This window comes from Protopterus annectens, chromosome 2.part2 (genome assembly GCF_019279795.1).
Source record: "Protopterus annectens isolate FY-2018-M chromosome 2.part2, PAN1.0, whole genome shotgun sequence".
In the NCBI taxonomy this organism is placed as follows: domain Eukaryota; kingdom Metazoa; phylum Chordata; order Ceratodontiformes; family Protopteridae; genus Protopterus; species Protopterus annectens.
Genome location: NC_056730.1, coordinates 790232040 through 790254839, shown reverse-complemented (window position 1 = coordinate 790254839; position 22800 = coordinate 790232040).

The following is a 22800-nucleotide window of genomic DNA, read 5'->3' as shown; positions in this document are numbered from 1 at the left end:
CATGTTAGACAGAGTACCTCACTGACTCTCTTCAAGAGACATCTGGACAGCTGCATGTGGACAGGGGCACAGACTGGACAGAGGCATAGTCACATTATTCAATTATGTAAGGTGGTCATAATGTGTCACTACTAAGTCAGAGGCACAATATTTCGTATCTATGCAGTACACATATTACCACTATGAGGGGTGGCAATAGCAATATTCATCAAGGACACCCTCACCTCATGGTTGGTGGCAACACACGATGCATTGGACACCATCCGGTGCAATTAACCATAGGCAAGACTGCTCTGAAGTTTGTAGCATGTTACAGGCCATCCTCTGAAACTCAGGTACCTCACAGAGCTTTCATGAAAACAGTGGCGGGGATACATGTACCTGCAAACACCATCACACTGGGTGATCCCAACTATCCAAATATAGACTGGGATCAGTACTACAGCCACAACACTCTAGCCCACAGGTTCCTAGAGTTCATACACTCACATGCCATGGAAGAACTAGTCACCATCCCCACAAGAGGAGACAACATAGTAGATCTCATCATCACAAACATGGGCTCACAATGTTCAACACCAGAGGTATACCCATCATTGGTGAGATCAGATCATGACCTACTCTCAGTGGAAGTCCACATCCCACCCCCACCCCAGATAGAAAAGACCACAGTGCAGAACCTCTCAGAAGCCGACTACACACTTCTAATGACTGTTGTGGTCTCTTTCAAAGCCCACAAGCCAGCAGACACCATTACCCAAGCCACTGTATCACTTACAACTGCCTTCTACCAGCACCTTCAAGACTGCATGGATGAGGCAATCCCAAACAAAACACAGACTCGTTGTACCAGAGGCAAGCGTCCAGTGTGGTGGACCTCAGCCATAAACAAGCACTACAACACAAGGAAGGAGGTACTACAAGATAGAGCGATATCCGTGGAAGGGTAGACACCCCTGCTCAATATAGGTGAAACACTGAGTTCCCCATGAAATCATCCAAGGCGAATATTGGGAGTAAACCCACTAAGGGCTCACGGGACAACAATGAGGCCTTTTATACATCGTTACACACCTGGGAGGAAACTCCCAGATATGCTCAGAATAGGCTCAGAATGCTGTAAATATCACTGAACCTACAGACATTGCCAACATACTGGCTGACAGGTTCAGTGCAGATTTCTCCACCCACCCCTCCACCACAACTGGAGAGATATGTATGAAAGAGGATTGTAGCCCCCCAAACATCTCAAATGCTCAGGTGGGAACTGCTCTATCCAAGGGAAAGGACGCAGCATCCATGGGACCAGATGGTGTCCCTGGTTTTGTGCTCCATGAACTCACTCAAGAATTAAACCCGCAGTCAGGGCAGCTGTATGATCTTAGCCTCAACTCAGGATATGTTCCCAAGGAGTGGCATATGTCAATGGTGGACCCACTTCACATGGGGTGCCTCCACCGACCACGGAAACTACCATCCCATCAGCTTGACAAGCAGGGTCTGCTAAGCTATGGAGAAGATCATAATGGAAGTCATAGATGAGGACATAGGGGACTTGCAGACATTAGATCCAACCCAGTTAGGCTTTGTTGAGGGCAGATCATGCCTTTTAAACTTGGTTGACTGTTTCATAACAGACACCAAGGCCATTGACAAGGGCAAGGCACTCCACACAGCCTACCTTGACCTGGCAAAGGCTTTCAACACAATACCCCACTTGGGTATCATTGAAAACATCACCAGCTTAAATGTGAACCCATACATCACAAGATGGGTTGCAAACCCGCTACGTGACAGAACAGACAGGTTCAGACTTGCTGGTGCCATGTCACACTCCACAACTGTCACAAGTGGTGTCCCACAGGGCTCAGTCCTGGGCCCACTATTGCTCAGCATCTACTTTTCAGAAGTACAAGCAAACACAGCAGGATTATGGCTGACAAAGTTTGAAGATGACTGCAGACTGGGAACCATAGTTGGACACCCATCTGACACAGACATCCTTCAGAAGGGTGTCATAGACACGGATAACTGGTGCCAGAGCCATGGCCTTACATTACACACTAAACAATGCATAGCCATACCCTTTGGGAAGAACAAGGTTACCACTAGTTCCCATGTAGGTGGCAATCCTCTAAGCACACAGGAGGTTATCAGGGACCTGGGCACCCAGGTTGAGAGTAACCTTTGTTTGACACTCACGTTGCCAGGGTAGTTAGGTAGAACTTCTACATTGCCCACCTCATCATGCAGGGATTCACATCTAGATCCAGGGAGGTCATTGTTCCCCTGTACTCTTCACTCATCGGACCATTGATTGAGTGCAATGCCCCATTCAGCATGTATATGACCCGACACCTATGGCAATTGGATGGGCCCACAAATTCCTCGACAGGAGGAGAAAGGGTCTCAAACATATTTCTTATGCTGCCCGACTGGAGGAATTCCAGCTTGATTCCGTGACTTACCGTCTGCTCAGAGGTGACCTGTGCCTGACATCCAAGGCCATGTCCAAACCTGAGTTAATGTACACGCTTCACCTCAAGACCTCTACATCCATCAGAACTACAGTGGCAGGAGATTTAAACCTCAACACAGATATTAATAGGATGTGCTGGAGGGACAGATTCTTCAACCAGAGAGTCCCTATGCTGTGGAACAACATCCTGGTACATGTGAGGCTGAGTACCTCACTGGCTTTGTTCAAGTGAGATCTTAATCAATGGATGGGAGATTGCAGGTATGCCCCAGGGATAACCTCAGTATCACTGCTTGTCAGAGGCACAGCAATATAATGGGCAAATTATCCGTCAGAGTGAAGGTGCGGCAGACTCCACGGAACTCTGGTCTAGGCTTATAAATGCCCTAGGGCAGATAGCCTAGTATGAACCTGTGAACCTGTGAACATAGGCCTGGGGCAGTTGCTGCTATTAGGACAGTGGTCTGCAGCAAGCTATATAGTAGTAGTCAGTTTTAGCCATTGGTGTTTGACCATGGCTAATGCATGTTGCTTCTTGTTGTGGTAACAACAGGGGTGTGTGGTTATCCATGCCATTTATTGGTAGTCACCCTCATTTTGTATCTTGTTCCATGTTTTTGCACATGTACATCACTGTATGAGGTGTGACCCTGGTAGTGTCAGGGTGCTGATGTGCGCTTTGACCCTGTTTTCTATTACAGCACTGATATGTGCATTCCCTATACTGTGTGCATTTACACTGCACACATCTTGCTGTTTATACCTTTGGCATTGGGTAGCATTACATCTAGGTTCCTATCCCTTGTGATAGCTATGAGGTGGGTTTGTGTTTTGTGGTTTATGATTGGTGAGGGTGGATGTTAGTCATGGTCCTCAGGTGTGCATATGATACATGGTATTACATTACTTAACACATGGCATTCATGCCTCGGGTGGTGCTGCAGGGCTGCCTCTGTCGGATGCACATACTACACTCCCTGTACATTTGGAAGCAGGTTGTGTCATGTTAGGCATCCCTGTTACTGTATGAGTGAGTCAGAGTGGGTATCGGTCCCAGTGTTCCTACTGACCAAGCATATGTCGTTGCCTCTTTGCCAAGGCCAGGGCATACTGGGCACGCCTCCTTCTGCCTACTGGGATAAGGTCAGGTTGTTCCTCCTCCAAGTCAGCGCCTGCCTGTGGTGGCCTTGGCAATGGTGGGGGGATGTTTGGCCCAGCCCTGTGCTGGTCCTGCTGCAGCTGTTTCCGCAGGATCATATTATGTAGCATAGCACATATCATGATCATTTGGGTACATGTAGTTGGTGTGTACTGCAAAGCTCCACCAGACGTGTCCAGACACCGGAACCGTGACTTGAGCAGCCCAAACACACGCTCTATGATATTACGTGTTTGTGCGTGTGCCTCATTATGGCGTTCCTGTTCGGGTGTGTGTGCATTTCTGATGGGTGTCATCAGCCACGGCTCAAGTGCATAACCAGCATTCCCCACTAGGTGTCCGTGTGGGAAGTCCCCATTGGCAAATGATTGGTACAGCTGCGTCAGATGCCAGATGTGGGAATCGTGGTAGCTACCAGGGCAGCCAGCACACACATTCATTATTATGCCCTGGGCATCACACGACCTGGCAGTTGATGGAGGGGTATCCCTTGCGGTTAATGTAGACTCTACCCGCTCACCGGCTGGTGCCTTGATGCGTATGTGCGTGCAGTCTATTGCACCCAGCACCTCAGGGTATCCCGCTATTTGCTGGAAGAGACGCATATTGCTGGACACAACCTCACGGTCACTAGGGACATATATATGATCACTGACATGTGGTGACATGGCATCCAGGAACTGGTGCAGTACCCTGGAGGCTGATGCCTGTGATATCCCCATCATATCGCCAGTTGGTCTCTGAAAGGTACCTGTTGCTAGTATTCTTAGGCCAACACATACCTTGGTTTCCACTGGGATGGGTTCCCCTCTGTTGGTTCTGTGTGTGAGGCGTGGCCTGCACAGCTCAACAATCTGCTGCAGGAGCTCTCTGTCCACTCTATAGCTCTACTATCTCCAGCTCATGTAACCCATGGTAGGTGACCCTAGGCCTGTATACTCTTCTCCTTCTCCTCACTCTGGGTTGTCTGTCAGCATCTGCATTATCACCACCCTCAGCAATTCGCCTATGTCTGATTATAACAGCTATGGCAGCCCCTAGCATTTCTGCTCTGAGTTCAGCATTTTTCAGGTTTCAACTCTGATAGCTTAGTTTCTGGCAGTATCTCTTGTGAGAAACAGCCTGCACTGCTCTTTGTTGTGTTTTAAGTGCTGGGTTGGGCTTCTAGTCTGCCTGTGTAATTGCCTGCTTCTAATTGTTTCCACCAATTAACTTTAGTAGTATCTTCTGGCAGTTTCCCTGTATTTTGGTTGTTTCCTATTTCCTCTCTGTTTCCTGAGGGGGAGCAATGTGCACACCGGCTTAAACACGCTCACAGTAACTTAAACGCGTGTACACATCCCTACACGGTGTTACACGCGCACACATCCTTACACGGTGTTAGCTAGGCTGATTCATGCTAAAAGCGCACACCACCTTACACGTGCGCACGCAAACCGTTGTAAACAGTTTGCAACACGCTCCCACATGTAGAACCTGCCTCACACGCGCGCATGCACGTATATCAAGAAACTTAGAGTGTAGGGATAGCGTATGCCCTCAATTTCTTGACATTCCTAGTGTTCTGTTGGGACACACCTCCCTCCCTGATGTCTGTCTGTCATCTCTTACCTTACATTGCCCTCCAATCTGGTACATTTCTTTCTATCCTTCCCCATGATGTCACCTACCTCTTACTCTGTTCCTCCCCTTCTCTAACTCTTACACGACTCAGAAAGTGCTCATTACTTATGTGGCAGTGTGATTCAGTATTGTAAGCCTCATTTACATAGGATTGCCTAGTAATGCTTAGTTACATATCTTACACGGAGCTTCCCCTTGACAACCACTAAACGGAGGCCATATTGTTTTGCTCTGCAAGTCCCTCCATTGACATTTCATGTAATATATAAATCCCACAATTGTGGGCTTATAAGCTTCGGTTTTCAGTTTTAGGTAGCGCACCCGCTTTGCGGGGTGTGCTTCAGTTAAACACATAAATCCGTGAAAAAAAAAGTTATATAACTTTTTTTGCAACACTTTCATGCCAATGGCCACATATTTGGCCATTGGCATGCTTAATGTAACAAATGCACCCTTTATTTGGAGCTGACATAGCTCCGTTTTAATTTTGCAGAAATGTACTCAGTTGTCAGCTGAGTACATTTCTGCAACACGTCCGTTACACGGACTGGTTTGGGCCGTGGATCGCTCACATACCTCATTTGCATATCTTGGAGCTGCAAATGAGGTATTGAGCATTTCCACGCCCACTCCGTGTAAGAGACGTGTTAGCTGTCTCTTACACGGAGATTTGGGCTGTTGCTGAATCAGGAGGCTTACACGGAGGCTTACACTACTCTTAAACTCCGTGTAAGCCTTCCTGAATCTGGCCCTCTGTCTTTATCTGATTTCATTAATATATATATATATATATATATATATATATATATATATATATATATATATATATATATATATAAATATATAAATATATATATAGATAAGTACGTATTTATAAAGAATATTAACTGAAGGCCTGCAATACATTATTTATTTAACATTCGTTAACTGGGAAAATTTGACTAGCACAGAGCCTAATGTTGTGGGAGGAAGCCAGTGTATTTGTAAGAAACCCACATGAGCACAGTGGAGGGCATGCAGACTTTTGCACAGAAGTTACCCCACCAAGAATCAAACCATAGAATGTCTTACTCTGAGGTAACAGCATTAACCACTGCACCACTCCACCACCCAATTATTGCAACTAAATATAAAAGATATGCCAATGTCTAAATGCACTATGCTGTCTTTGATCTTATTGCATTTAAGTGTTTATAAAGGATGGTTTCAATTGTTAGTGTAATAGACTGCAAAATGTAAAGCTCACCAAAACGTGATGGCATTATGCTCATTCTTCCCAAGTATGCATAAGAACCGTCCATTTCATTGATCCCAAGTAAGCATAAGCACTTCCCATATATTTTGTTTACTTCGCTAAAGATTTATAAGAATAAAATTGCTTTAAAGTAAGAAATTGAATGCTGTGCAGCATTATGGTTGAATTTATTGTATGTATTTTCTCTTTTGTCTCCCCCCCATTCACTCTTTTTCTTATTTTAATTATGTATTCCTTTGTCCTTTTTATTTTATTTTCTCCAGTTTCTGTTATTTTTTCAAAGATCTAAATTCTTCAGGAGTAGCCTAGTTGCATACTTCATAGGTTAGGGAGTTTTCCTTTCTGCCTATCCAGGGATGTCCTCAAAGGGCCCTGGCAGTGGCACTGGTCTTGCAAACACCCTGAAACATGGCAGCCTGGCAAGCCTCATTGAACGTGGGCTTCAGGACATGGTTGAACATATGCTGGAGCAGGTCATGTACAAATGGCTCCAGCCAGTCAAGGCATCTCTTCAGCAGGTTGAAGGCTCACTGCACCAGTTGGTACCAACCACTGCACCACCATAGGCCCCTATACTCTCAAAATCAGGGTCTTCCACTGCAACTCCGTCTGGTAGTAGAAATGTTTGAGGCTTTATAGACTGAGGACTCTTGCTGGGCACCACTTGTTGTCACCCCTTCTTCCATTATCCTGTCTCCTAAAACCTATTACCTACGTCCCACCTTCAGTACTGTATTATAAAGAAATAAAAAAACTGAAAAAATAGGATGGTCTATCACCTGTCAAAATCATCGTAACCTTCATCTCCCACCTCCTGAATGCAACCCTCTTGATGTGTTCCTGCTGTGTCTCCCTGTTTGTTGTGTCTCCCCTTTTACAAACTTTCCTGTCTCCTCCATTTCATTCTTTAAAGCAATCTATACAGTGTCCACATAAGGATATCACTATATAATACATTGTATTGTTTTAAATACTAATAATAAAAGCTGTACAGTCCACCATTTGCCTTAAGTCTTTCAAGCATGGCTGCACATAGCTGCATCTGTCCTCAATATCCAAAAACATACAAAGTCATACAAAGTCTATGAATTTCATATAGTGCTTTGTTTATACTTAACACTTACCTTTAGCAACTTTACACTGTTGTCTTAGATGGGTATGCTTTTTCAAAATGTCTTTGCTTTTCCTTAGTGCAGATAACCTGCTCCATATTTATTTACATATATGTATATTGGCATTCTTCATGGATAACCACTACATAGCTATGAGGTCCCAGACTATGAATACCATCCGCAGAGTCAGAGACTTTTTTTAATTTTTGACATAAATGCTCTCAGACAATCAAGTAGTTTATAGCTGTAATGTTTGGAAATATTTACTGACTTTCTCCCTCAGAAAACCACACATTTTATAAGGGGATGGTGAAAACTTTGCGTTAAATGTAGGGACATTGTAAGTCAATCAGGCAAATGATTTATACTCAAGTACTCGATAGCTGCAGAGCACTCAGTAAATTATTACCATTAAAAGGCATCGATGGTATAGGTTCTTTAAATTGTAATCATTACTACAACTGTCTTAGGTAAGGTTGAGTTGATCTGGTTTCCTTGCCTTAATTTTATTCTCTACATATCTTCACTTTCTCTGTTTAGTTTTAAAGAGAAGGTAGAAGGGACATAATTCTACTGTGTCTACTTTTGCTCTGTGCATATGCTTGCAGAAGTACAGCTGCCTTAGTATGCTCAGCAAAGTGGCAGAAGGATAGTAACAAAGGTACATTTGTTATTACTTTTCTAGTTTAAGTTATGCCACATGATATAGGAAGTGACCTATACCAAGTTAATGATAGTTTAGCAGAATCAGTGAAATGGCAGTCTTAAAACAAGGCATCTCATAACTCAGTATATATCGTTAATGGATTTTCACTTTGTCATTATTACATTCTATCATCTGTTTGCCAATTTAACTTCAATAAATGCAGATGTACCTTTTGCAAACTTATGACCAGGACAATGGGAAATAGGTCATAAATTTCAGGCAAAAATCAAAATATTTAGGCTATAATGACTCTCTTTTATTGGACACTTAATAGCAACTTTCATTCAGTTATAAAATGCATCTGTTTGCATTTGTAATATACTTTATATAAAAATTCAGTATCCAGATTCCTTCATGGGGAGAATGAGAAATAACTCAGGAAATTACAAGTGCTAATATATTTTGAAGCAATGTCAGTATTAGGTATTATAGTGAACACATAAAACAGCAGATTAACTTTATTTAGTTTAATAATAATGCTCATAGCCCAGTGCTTGTTAACTGTCATGCTGTGTGAATGTCAGTAAAGACAGAAGACACTTGAATCAGTGTGCAAACTATTCCATAGTGGTTTTCATTATTATTTTTTTTTTATCTCAATTTTGTGTCAATCAATCACGGCAATAAAACTGACAGTACATAAAACTTGGCTTATAAATACATGTTTAATGTTAGTTGTTACTTTACATGCTTTTAGCAAGTACCGTTTAAAATTTATTAGAGTGGAGTACTAAAGCAAGAATGATAGCCAGTGTAATAAAGTAAAGTCTAAGTGTCATCTGCTTAATAATTATAACTTATCTACACATAAACTGATTTTAGTTACATATGAGCTACTGCTCTGATTCACAAATGCCAGAGGAAATTATGCAAGCCAAAGGCAAATAAAAATGTGTTCATTTATACAAGGATGCTTAAAATCTAAGCATTTGCAATGAAAAAATAAATAATGTCAAAGTTCAGTAGTGTGACCCTACCCTGCCCTGATTATTGTCCAGGAGACTTGCGCTTTAATAATGGTTTAGATGCTTGGCATCGCTGGTAAGGAGTATGGACATGCTTATCCGAGAGGGAGTAGGAAGGTAAAGGTGCACAAGGTATACTAACACTATTCATTTTCCCAGGTGGAGACTGGGGACACAACCGTGACGTGCTGACTGAGGGTGGGCAGGGTGTCCAGGGTGTCCTGCTGACATTATCACCTGCTGAAAGTGAGGGGTAGTTTAGGACTGATACCAGTTGTATAGCCATTCCCAGGCTGTTTCTGAGCATATTCACAAGTAGGGAATTAGTACAAAAAAAAGAACACTCCCAGGCAGCACTGCATTGCTTTCTCATGGTCATCATCTTCTTCCTGGACACAGACATGGGTTGGGAATAGCCAGGATGGACCTTGTAGACCCAGTAGATGAGGATAGGAACTGGGAGAAGATGATGGTCTGCTGTCGAGAACCAAAAAAGAAGCAAATATATTAGCATTATGGATTAAAAATATGTTAATAACCAATTTTAAAGTAACAATAAATGATAATAGCCAATCGGGAAATAAACACTGGAATATGTTGTTCGCTGGCCTCACAATATACCCTCTCAAAAATATGAGACCTCAGAGTTCTTGGAAATAGAGAATCAGTCTTACATACCTGAATCCAGAATGATATCCAAGTTTAGACGACAGAGGGAATACGAGCAAAAGACATTCTCTCTTAATTTTCAAGAAGAGCCTCTGAAATAGCTAACAGATCCAAACCAGATGACCTGTCTTGTCTTATTTTGATGAAGAGTTCCAAAAGTTCTTTTAGATAAGCAGGCCAGTTGGTATGGCGCACAGAAGGTGAACGTCAGTATGTTAAAGAATCGGCTGGTTGTGGCAGGCATCCAGCTCAGATCACAAAGAATAGACATAATAAGACTAATTCCTGGAACACCAGACACCAACCTAGATGCTGAATTATGTACCCTCTGCAGGCATGACAATTCATTATCCAAAAGCCCAGAGTACAAAGCATAACAGAAATCTATGCAGCAGAATATCAGTGGTTTTAACATGGTTGGCAAGTCCAGACTTGCAAAGTGCTTCTTCTGAACAATATTCCTTAAATGAAAATAGGATATTTTGATAACCACTGACAACTGCTCCCAAAGTGTCATCTGTCATCAAGAATCATATAGAGACCATGCATACATGAAAACATTGCAATTGGTTCTTTTCAAAAATCACTAAATCTTTAAAGTGATAGTGCAAGATAAAATGATTGAACAGAAGCACCAGCATAGCCTCAGTCTTGTTTGGGTTCAGTCAATCATCAAGGACAGACAAAGCTAAATATGATAAGCATATGATTGATAAATACATTCCACCTTACAATGATTTCTGTAAGTGGCAACATATGTATGCATCTGAAGAGCTTAATTCAGCTCCCACCAACTGAGTATGATTAGAAATGTATGAGCTGAACCAGTATATATCCATGCTTGTTATCACACAGTGTGTCCTTGGGCATTCAATCAGTATCCCTAGATCTAGCATATTAAATGCTGCAGAGATATCAAGAATGACCATGACTGAATATATATTTTTGGTATCTCACCATCAGATGATCATTCCTTACTCATATGAGTGCTTCCTACCGGCAATGCATTGATCTAAAACCAGATTATCAAGGGTTAAACAGATCGTAAAACACTATGAAGGAGTACAGCTGAGCACAGGCAACCTTTTCCATTATTTTTTTCAATAAAAGTAAGGTTAAGAAACAATAATAATTCTTCTACATGTTGGAATCTAAAGATGGTTTCTTGAGAAATTAAATAGACAGTGCATCTTTGAAGAAGGATAGAATCTCCCAAATCTCAAGGATGGGTGAACATTTTGAATAATTAATGGCCGACGAATTTGAAATATGAAAAAATCTGAAGACTCGGCACAAAGTAGTTAGAAAAAGTAATTTAATGAAGAGCTTTTCAGTGTTTACATAAACAAATTTCTTCAGATAAAAACACACAGGTACAAAGATTTTAAATACACACAAGTATTCATGTGATTATGGAAAACCAATCAAACAATCAAATCAAATTTGAAACTCATTTATTAAATCTCATAGACCCTTAATGCAGTGTCCAGCAAATCAAACAAATTGCTAAAATCATGTTTATGTGCTTACCACAATCAGCATAATCAAACTCAGCCCAGTCATAGTCTAAGGTACACCGTTCAAACACCTGGTTGTTCTCAGTAACAGAACAAGTGAAGGTGGATATTCTGACCTTGGCAAAACTGTCAGCAAAGGATCGTGCTGCCTCAACATATTGTTGTGCTGCAGAACCTCTTAAGAACATGAAGCAGGCTGGGTTTATCACCGTGTCAAAAACCTGAAACAGTGTGACAAAATGATTCACTGCCAATGAGACCTCTTAGCAGAGATCCAGAACAGGTTTGCCTTCAAGCAGACACATCCATCTCCACCTTCTCTCTTTCTCCTGGTCACTGCATTGATCATAGTTCATGGTCAAACCTTGGCTAACATTCACCAGCATCTGTATTATGACAAAGTCATAAGCTGTGATGAGCTCAACAAGATTATCACATATATGCCCACATAGTAGGTGAGGTGCAGGACACAGAGTATCAGCTGTAACTCTCCTGAGATCTTTGCCTTTGACCATGATGCTAGGACTTGGCCAGTGGTAAGGGAGGCTAATTGTAAAACATACTTAATAATGATCAAACTAAGAGACTGGCTAAATCACCAAATCCCTAGTATTAAATTCCAGCTGAGACGGGTGAACTGTGTCTCGCCTACAAGGCAATCTCAGACCCTGCCCTACTAGAGATGCTACATATCCATAAGTCTAACTCCTCATGTACTACCCACTCAAAAGGCCTGAACCTAATATGTGACATTGACAAAACCTGCTGGAGAGGCAGGTTTGTATCCCAGAGGCTGCCCCGTCTTTGGAATAGACTACCCATACACATCAAACAGAGCACCTCATTGGCCCTCTTCAAGCACAATCTTGATAAGTGGATGGGAAGCAACAAATTCATCCCAGGGCTCTACCTTGTAAGGGCCCAGGGCCATTAGCCTAGTAACCTCCTATTATCCTACGATCCTATGATCCTATAATGAATGTCATCATTTATATGTGGAAATAAAGTGATAAAGCCAAAGTACTCCATTAAATTTATGAATTCTCAGTACTCAGACTTCTTCTTCAACCCAAGCATTAGCATCCTCAAGAACTAACCATCCTTTTATAAAGCATTAGCGTCCTCAAGAACTAACCATCCTTTTAACTTATGTATTAGATCTATGTAGAATTCTGAAAACTCTTGCAGAAAAGCTGGTATCATCCACCAGGAGAAATCTGCAATTTTTTCCTACGATAAATACAAATTCTTCAGAGTTTAGACATTTTCAGACTTGGTGAGAAACTGATGGTCACTCCTCCACCATAACTATTCATATCCCTATCTAGGGCTGTGAGTTATCCTGTAACCTGAGGACTTCAAAAGTCAATGCATGGCACTGAGTTTTCATCTGACCAGGTTTCAGTAATGAAGGCAGGGTCAAGTGAACTAGCCAAATCCAATATTATTTCTGGTTTATTTTTAATTGACCTTGCATTACACAACACAACACAATACAACCCTAAGCAACTTCTGTGGAGATCAGGTCCTGTTCACCATATTATGACATCAATTTTTGAGTCCCAAGTTTCCAGAATAAGGAAGGGAAGATCCCGGTCACTAAACCATTTTTCCCTTGAGTGGTAATGAGAAATCCTGACCCCAGCCTGACAAAACTTCAGTGTACAAGTGAGGAGAGACATTCATTTAAAAGTCAGCCTGATGCTCCTTAGCAACCTGTAGCCTTCTTTATCTTGAAGACTCACAAGGCAGGAGGATCACAAATGAAAAATGGTGAAGCGCGTTTAGGTGATCATTAAAATATTAAAGTTTCATAGTGCTCATTAGAAGAAACACAGTTCTCAATAAGACAAACAAATCAAACCAACCCTTAAAATTAAAACAATAAGAAAACAAATAAAAACTTTTGCAAAATGTTGCAATAAAGATCTAACATCCCCAGCTGAAACTCAACAGTATATATTGTGTGGCTACATTACCCTTTTATTTTTTGAGAACTTTTTATAACCAGTATAACATGGATGGGGCATGTTGTTATTTACTACTCATTTTAACACTTCATCTTGCTTAGTCCACATTTACAGTTCTTTGCTCACCATTTGATGTAATTTTGTTAAATTTCTCTCAACTGAATGCTATATAACTGTACAATGGTTAACCACAGACATGCATTTTTATGTGATGACACTTTACCATACTCAGTATAATATGATAAGGATTTCTGGTCCTCAAAACGCAACTAAGATCATTATCGGTCTACTTAAAGTAGTAATTAATTTTACTATTTTCAATATTTGTAGGATGAATGTTTGCTAGATCATTTCTGATTATTCTGAATATATTTTAGCATGTCAGGTGGTTTGTCACAAACCAGCTAGTCACTGGAGACAGCTATCTGACTTAAAAAGTTATACTTATTGACAAATAAATACAGTTCAAAAAATAAATTTACAGTATATCTTATCAGACAAGTCAGTCTACAGTATATAATACAAAAATTGAAAAGCTCACAATGTGTAGCTTGCCAGAAATCCACAGGAAATACCAGCAGGTAGTCGATAGTACTCACCACTACGGACTTCACAATAATAACTCAAGGCACAAAATAAGTGTCAATGAAAACACATTATTAATCAAAAATAATAATAAAAAACAGATGGTTGGGCGTGTTTGGCCTTATTTAAATTGCTTATGCTTATGCTGCTGCTTATGGTAAGGGTCTTAATGACCACATCTCTATAGTGCCTATTTTGAAACACAAAGCTCAACTTTAACTTACTGTATATTTGTGTTGGTGCTGTTTTATATAATATGTTGTTAAATGTTTACAATTTATTGGTTTAACATTTTATAATTGAATATTTTTAATTGGTACATTTATTTTTCTATTTTAATTTTAATTATTATTAATTGATCATGATTGTTTAATAGGATTACTTGTGTATAAAAGTACTAGATTTGATTGTTTTAGATGGTTCTGATGAAGTCCAATTCAAATAAGGATGAAAGCACTCAACTGTCTGTCTTTGTTGTTATTTTCGATTAAAAAAGTGTTTTTGTTGACACTTATTTTGTGCCTTGAGTTATTATTGTGAAGTCCGTAATGGCGAGTACTATCAATCACCTACTGGTATTTACTGTGGCTTGTCCAGCAAGGAAAACACCTTGAGCTTTTTAATTTTTCTTTGGTTTAGTGTGCTGCATGGATTCACTACTACTCATTCGCTTACAGTATATAATAAATAACTGCAGCATTCAGGCAGTCTTTTCCATAGACTCCAGACTCCTACTTGTAGATGCAATGTTTCCTTTGACAAGATTCTGGCAAAGTACCTGGCAAAACCAAAACAATACTTATAGAAACCTCTAAATAGCAGAAATCTCTTTTCCCAATTCTAGTAACATGAAACAGCAAAACAGCTTCTATCTTGCCTCTAAGCAGTAATAAATCTAGCTGTCCTTTCATGTCAGTGGCTTAGGCTCCTTCTTTATAGAGATACCTTTCAGATTGACTTCCTTCATCCATCTAAAATATTTAACTCTGCATAGACTACTTCTTGGACCCTCCTTAGACTCAAAGATCATAAAACTTTTGTACTACCACACTGTCATTTAAATACATATCTGTATGTGTCATTAAATGTAACACCCTTGCTTGTTTCTAGGTTAATTTTCTTAAAGGGTTCATCCACCACTACGCTATTCCTTCTAGGCTACCACATTAAAAAAAAAAACAGTCATCATTTTATAGCTCTCTCCCTCTCTCTCTCTCTGTATATATATATATATATATATATATATATATATATATATATATATATATATATACAGAGAGAGAGAGAGATAAACAGTACTGTGGCAGTGGTGGAAAAAAATCAGGGCAGCACACCGAATAGGATGCATTTAGTTCACAATCATGGCAGGTACAATGCAGGATAAAACTGATTCATGTGTTAGACCACCCAAACTATGCACTGCAGTGCATTGAATAGTCTTGATATTCATCAGACATTTTTACTCACAGAGGCAAGAAGGGTGGACAGATCTCACTCATCTTCATCTTTATAGGTGAGTTTTGGCACAGTGACATATAATTACAAGGCTACCATAGGTCTAAAGATTATGGGTAATGGATGTGGTATTCATGCAGGCAGGTAGCAGGTTGAAGGATTAAGATGTCAAGTTGCCAAGTACTGGGGAGGATCTTCCATGTTGTAAGTGCTGGCCAGGGGTACTATGTGTCCCTGCTGTATTGGGGCTAGATGTATCCTGCATAAGAGATATTGTAGCACTTTGAAAACATGTACAGAAATATCAGTGTGGCATCTCATGTAAGGAGGAAATAGATGGACAGCATCACCTGCCTTGAGGATGGCTATGGTTAAGCATAGTGTTCTGTAGGCCAATGGGACAGGGACACTGCAGAGCTGCATGACCCGGAGCACCTGGGTCAACTTATGAACCCTACCAGGCAAGCACTGGTCATGATCATGGAACTACCAACTTTTAGGAGTATAGGCATCCATACCAGTGATGATAGTGATGCAGTCTCTGTAGCAGCATGTGCCATCTGGATAAATACTGCCTTTGACTATTCACTGGTCATCTGCACCTTTGCATAGGCACAGTGGGCATTTTCCAGTGTCATTTTATATCAGCCAGTGAATGCCTCTGCCCTCAGTATTCATGTGTGCTTCAGGTCCCTCTATGCCATGTCACTATGTCGGTGGTGCATGTTATCTCACCATCCAATAGCAGTAGACTTTCTCACATTGACCATAGGTTCATAGGTTCATAGGTAGGTACTAGGCTATTGGCCCAAGAGCCTACGTAAGACTAGCCAACAAGGTTCCCTGGCTTACACCACAAAAGAAAGTTATTTTCCTGTGCCACTGTCGAGCAGAGACACAGAAGTGATCCCCGGGGTCTATTTCCTATTTCCCATCCACTCATCAAGATTTTTCTTGAAGAGTGCTAATGAAGAACTTTGCTTGACATAGATGGGTAGCCTGTTCCAGAGTATGGGAAGTCTCTGAGACAGGAATCTATCCCTCCAGCATGTCCTGTTTATTGTGGTGACAAGATAGAGCGTGTAGCTCAGAGGGATTGGGATTTCTTTAGGTGTAGCACATCCAACAGCTCTGGGTTTGACATAGCTTTATATGTTAGGTAGAGATCACCTCGGAGTAGGTGATATGCTATGTAGTAAAGCTGGAGTTCTTTGAGGCGGTTAGTGTAGGGCATTTGTTTCAGTCCAGTAATCCTCTTTGTGAGGTACTTCTGTGGCCTTTCCAGATGCTGCAGATGTCTTGTGAGGTACATTCCAAAAGGGGTGTTGTACTCTATAATGGGTCTAATGAGTGTCGAGTAGAGGGGAACAATGACCTCTTTTTTCCTGGATGAGAACTCATGCATCATACTTACAATCTTTGCCATGGGGTTGAGGACAGCTGTCTTTCCTTTGATCACTGATCTGAACAGCTGCTATTTTCAAGTGCAGTACCCAAGTCAGTGAATGGCCTGGATTCATGGCAGTGGCAGCTGCCTATATTCATCTCCCATGTAGTGGGTGTACTCATATAAGTGACAGTATAGTTTACAGATGCTGTCTATAATGGTGATATCTATGTAGACTGAGAGTGACTGACATGGATTGGACATTTCGTACTAAACAGAGATGATGCTAGAACGTCTGCCTTCTCCACCATCACTTCATATTTCAAGGACATGTGTGAGCTCTCCAATGATACCATTGCTGGCAGTGACAGTGTGACATTAGGCTGTGCCATATGCATGTTGCCATCATTATCAGCTACAGGTGCCTTGCTGACATTATGTAAATGCTGTAGTGTTGAGCTGGACCTCTCTCCCCATTACTGGAACCTGGAAAATTATGAAGATAAAATATCTGTGGTAGTGCTGGAACATACCAGTCAGTCCATGCAATCTTTGCAACTCACACTGATATATTTCAGTTATGTAAATAGGATATAGACACATACCAACCATGTGTTGAAGATTGTTGCAGTTGCAGTCCTGATGTACCTGGAGAACAGATATGCATATATGTTCAGCTGAATAACCCATTTGCATGTGCTGGTTGGCATACAGGTGTAAGGGAATATGCTAGGATTGCCCTCTTAAATTTCCTACAGATGCTCTAGCTGTCATCACCAGCTACAAGTTCCCACATACAAGTCACTCACAGATATGAGTGTTCTATTACTTGTCTGAAACAGGGTAATCACCCAAAATTCCACTTATGTCAATTGCTTCTTCAGTGTTGCTGGTATACCTCATGTGGTGAACTTGTCATTAGTGATATCCTGTACCTAGTTTTTTTGGTCACTCACAGCAATTATATCTTGCATTTCTCTTTGCCACACCTGGTCCCATAAAGCCTTGGCTAGTTTACCCCTGTTAAGCATATGCAGAGCATGCATACCTGGATCATACAGTGATATCTGTCGCCAGACCGGAGAACTTTTCCAACCATTGCCATTCTCTGAGTCCCATGGCAAGATATATATATATATATATATATATATATATATATATATATATATATATATATATATATATATATATAAGTTCTTCTGTCTCCATTTGGTGGCAACATATCTGTCTGCAAAAGTGTTGCAATAAACTCATCCTGTGTCATGCTGACATCAGCGATGGACTTGCTACCACTGTCCACCTTCTTGCAATACTGTATTGATAAAGTTAGTATAACCTATGCACAGGTTATACCAACATTACCTCTACCCTGTAGCATGTCTTACAATCAATGCACATATACCGCAGTGTGATCCACTAAATCTAGACAATAGCCTGTAATGTCCTTGTGCTATGTAGTCTAATAGGATGAGCCTTCTTTAGCTCAACAGTAAGCTGTAATGCTTTTGTGCTATGTTCCCTGTCAGGATGAGCACCCAGCAAGTGAACAATAACCTGCAATGCCCTTATGTCTGTTTTCTGTCAGGTGAAGCCCCCCTCCCACAGCTGGATAGTAATCTATAATGCACTGTGCTATGTTACCCCGCTCACTCTACTGTTTAGTAACTGTACCTTTTGCTTCTGTGCATATATGTGTGTTAGGTACAGTCCTGATGCACATTACAAGTCATCTTGCCTTCTTTTAATATGTCTATATCACAGTACAAAATTTCTTATCCACTGAATTCCTATTCCTGACTATTTCAACATAACAATGTCTCTTGAAGTATGGTAGTTGCTCTTTTTTATTGTGTTATAGCAGATCTTATTGTACAGTGAGCATGGTAATGAGGTAACTTATGGTGAATGTCTTTCAACTGTTGCCATAACATATTGTGCAATTATCCACAGTCAGTGCAACCATGCTCATCCCTGTCCCTTCCTGAGCTAGGAGTTCATATGCACTTTGTGCCCATGCATGGACACTGACAAGTCTATTGCACCAGCTATGAGTCCTAGTAATAATTTCCATAGTACAAACTTACTTCCTAGTGAGATGCAATATGTGGTGTCCATAATTTGTGGCTGTGCACACGTGGTTACTATTTTTCTCTTCTTTTTGAGCTGTTGAATGGACATGGCCGCTTCAGGAGCTGGTTCATCTGGACTCCAGCCTGTTTCATCCAGGAGACAAAAATCTTTCTTTCTATGCTGTTTAAGTAGTATGAGGACCACTAGCAAGGTCATTATGATGGCTCTTTGTATAAAATTGATATCTAGCACTAGATTGCTAGGGTAGACAGTGATATCACTGGCATTGCCCACTCTGTTTAGCTATGACAGTATTGACATAGTGACCTATGGAAGTGCCATCCCAACCAGCTTTGCTAATGAGATGTAGATAATACGGAACTAGAGAGACAGTATTTTATAGTAAGCACTATATACGGGTCTGTTTCTTTCCTTGCTTTCTTTTGAAAAGATGCATTTAATGGTCAACTCTCTGTCTGCCATCTTTTACAGTAGCAGAGGAAATCACTTTTAATAGGAAGGCATGTCTGAGGAGTAATGACAGGGTGTTGAGATTGTGAGGTATTTATAGTATGTAGATGTCTCAGTGTAAAACTAAAAGCTAAGTTGAACTGTCACGTAAAAGTAGTGTATGTGTTAAAGTAATTTATCAAGTAAAACTCTCAAGATTGTACATTGTGTAATGTCTCTGCGGTTTACTATCAAAAGCAGAAAACGGTGACTTCCACAACAGATAACGTTGACTCATGCATATTAAGTAGGTTGTATGGTCGATGTAACAAAGTCAACAAATTCTGTCAACCATAGTTTGTAAATCCCCCATTCACATCAATGCTGTGATTCCCTGCCCTGTGTATGTTCTTCTAAATGAACGTACACATGAACATCGACATTCCAACTGTCGCTCCTGCCATGGTCGAGGAGGTGGCTGTCGTACATGTCAATGTCATCCTTTTGAGTGTAAACCATGTCTCTACAGATATACAGAAGATCTAAACTATGTACATACAATAAAGCAGGATTGTATGGAAAAATACTGTTATTCTCCTTACCGGAATTCTGTTATATCGCCTTACAGTGTGAAATTATAGAAAGCACTACTACCTTCTTTATATGGTAAGGTCTTTGAGAGTCAGAAGATAGTACAAAGTTTTCCTGATGCTATTGTGTCTGTTCTACCAGCTGCTGCTCTGAAAAGTATAGCAGCTCCTGTGGTCCCACTCTGAATTAATACTCAAACATTGAAAGATGCTTAATTAACAAGTATAGTATACAGTCTTAATTTAAAAACTGTGCTCATAATTTGAAGCAAGTATTTTTTTAAGCATTTCAAATTGTCACTGTTACTGTATATCACATGGAGGCAAACATAGTATAGTTGTAGTATAGCTGCAGTCATATGTAATCAGTGCACTTAATTTCAGCTTGCCCATATGTATTTCTTCTTTTTTTTAAAAGTCAAGAATATGCAGCATATGTGGATATATATATATATATATATATATATATATATATATATATATATATATATATATATAGTATATGCAGGGAAGGTGCTCTAGCATTATGTTTAATTGGAATTACCACTACTTCTATGTTCCATGTGGCTTCTTCATCAGTGTTGCTTGCAGGTTCTGGTTGAATGCACATCACATCTACCTTCCCTTCATTTGAAATATTGACTATGTATATGTTTTACCGTGTGTATTATACTGCAAATTATTTTGGAACTTAATGTTCTTTACTGCTACTCTGATAAGGATGTGTTAGTAACTATTGTTAAGAGTCTTTATCAGGCTAAACCATAAACCCTATGTGGCAACTTAATTTGGGAAATAATGTGGCTAACAATTTTGGTTACAGATGGCAAGAACGTTTATCTGTCTGTTGTTACTTTGGAACTCTTTTACTTTTAATCACTTACCTCATGTTGAGATCAAAACTAACAAGATGCAGTAAATGAATTTAACAGACATCACTACTGTTTGAATCAAGAGACAGAGACACGCATGTCTTATTTTCTCAAGTATATTTTATGTAGAGTACAACTGTTGACCAATACAGATGGAGTTTATTCACCAACTGTTCACCAATATCTTAAATTTAGTTATTGTTTGTGATGAATTTAATCAGAAGCCCTAACTGATCAATGTGTTGTGCCTCTTCCCTTAAAGATGTCATTAAACATAAATGTTACATTTGCAGACTTTGCATTATGTAATTGGAGCAAAATGATTTTCTCATTATTGAATTCTGAAATGGAGAACCTTATTACCTTACATAATGATGATGAAGAAACATTAGCATTTTTTTTTATTCTTTTAAATGGGTCTATATCACTCTGTCAAAAGCTTAATTTCACGAATGTCTATTCATCGAACCCTAATCATCTAACACACTTTCATCGAATATTTACATCAAAACCTTTTCCTAGGGAATGAAACTACTTGACCACCAGAACAATTCTAACAAGCAACTCATTCCCCGGGATTCACAAATGGCCAGATTCTGTGGAGGAACAGTGTAGGAGCTCCTGCATGGAAAATGGCAGCTGAGCAATCCAGGAAAGTGCAGTTTTCACATGCCTGAGTAGCCCTACACTGTTCCTGCATGGAAAGCCGTGCGGGATGCAAATCACCTCATTTGCTGGTAAAAAACATGCAAATGAGGTGATTTTCTGATCCATGAAGATGGCCAGACTCCGAGCAGGATCAGTGTCAGAGCAGAAATGTATTCAGTTAGTAACTGAATTCATTTCTGCATCTGAACGAACAGAGGCAGGACAACTCGTGGAAAGCATGTATTACAGTCAAACACATGCCAATGGCCAAATAAAAGGCTACTTGGCCATTGGCATTAATAACAGTTTTTTTTTTTTTTTTAATAAAAGTTTTTTCTTTTTTTTGGCTGATCACGGCCATTTAAACTTAGGGCAGTGGCGCACAAACGGGATAATGCCGAAAATAAAAAAAATGACAGAAGTCAATTTTAAGTTAATTCTGCATTTTGCCATTACAGTCAATGGCATGCAGAATGTAAACAATACCACACAGGACTGGTTATCAAAGGGAAAGGGACCATTTAAGTGCAGTAACTAATGACTTACACACTGGAGTATGCAAATGAGGGGAGTTATACCTAACCGTGTAGGTGCAGCAATACAAGAGGGCAAGTGTAAGAGCTGAATGACTTCATAAGGGAGTGTGTCATGCTTCCTGTAAGTGCATTGGAGCTCTGTGGCCCGTGTTTGCCCTTAACTAAGCACAGCTAAGGAAGGGTGGGGTGGCAGATGTGCCTGAGCGCTGTGTATACAGACTAAATAGGTGTGCGTGCCGTGCACTAGGATTTAAAAAAAAAAAAAGAAAAAAAAAAGAAGTGGAAATGGCAGCACTGTTTACATTTGATCACTGGGTATGCACGGTGTGTCTTGGGGCTTAAATAGGGTGGAACTGGGAAGGAGAAACAGCACTAGGAAGGCAATCCAGGAGAACTAGCATAGCTGGCATGTGAAATGTATCAGAATCAGCCAAATACACATGCAGCAGCCCAGCACACTACTATGAAGTATGCAAACACCATGCAGACTGGATGTAGGGGAAACAGCAGTAGGAAGGCAATCCAGGAGAACTAGCATAGCTGGCAGGTGGAATGTATCAGAATCAGCCAATTACATGTGCAGCAGCCCAGCACACTAATATAAACTATGCAAACACCCTACAGACTGTTTTTCCCCACAAACTCTACACCACTGGTGTACACAGATGGGGGATTTTTAACTGACAAAACTAACTAAAAATGTTAGAGGCTGCTGCTGCTTTACTCCATCAATATGTGCTAGAGACTGAGTG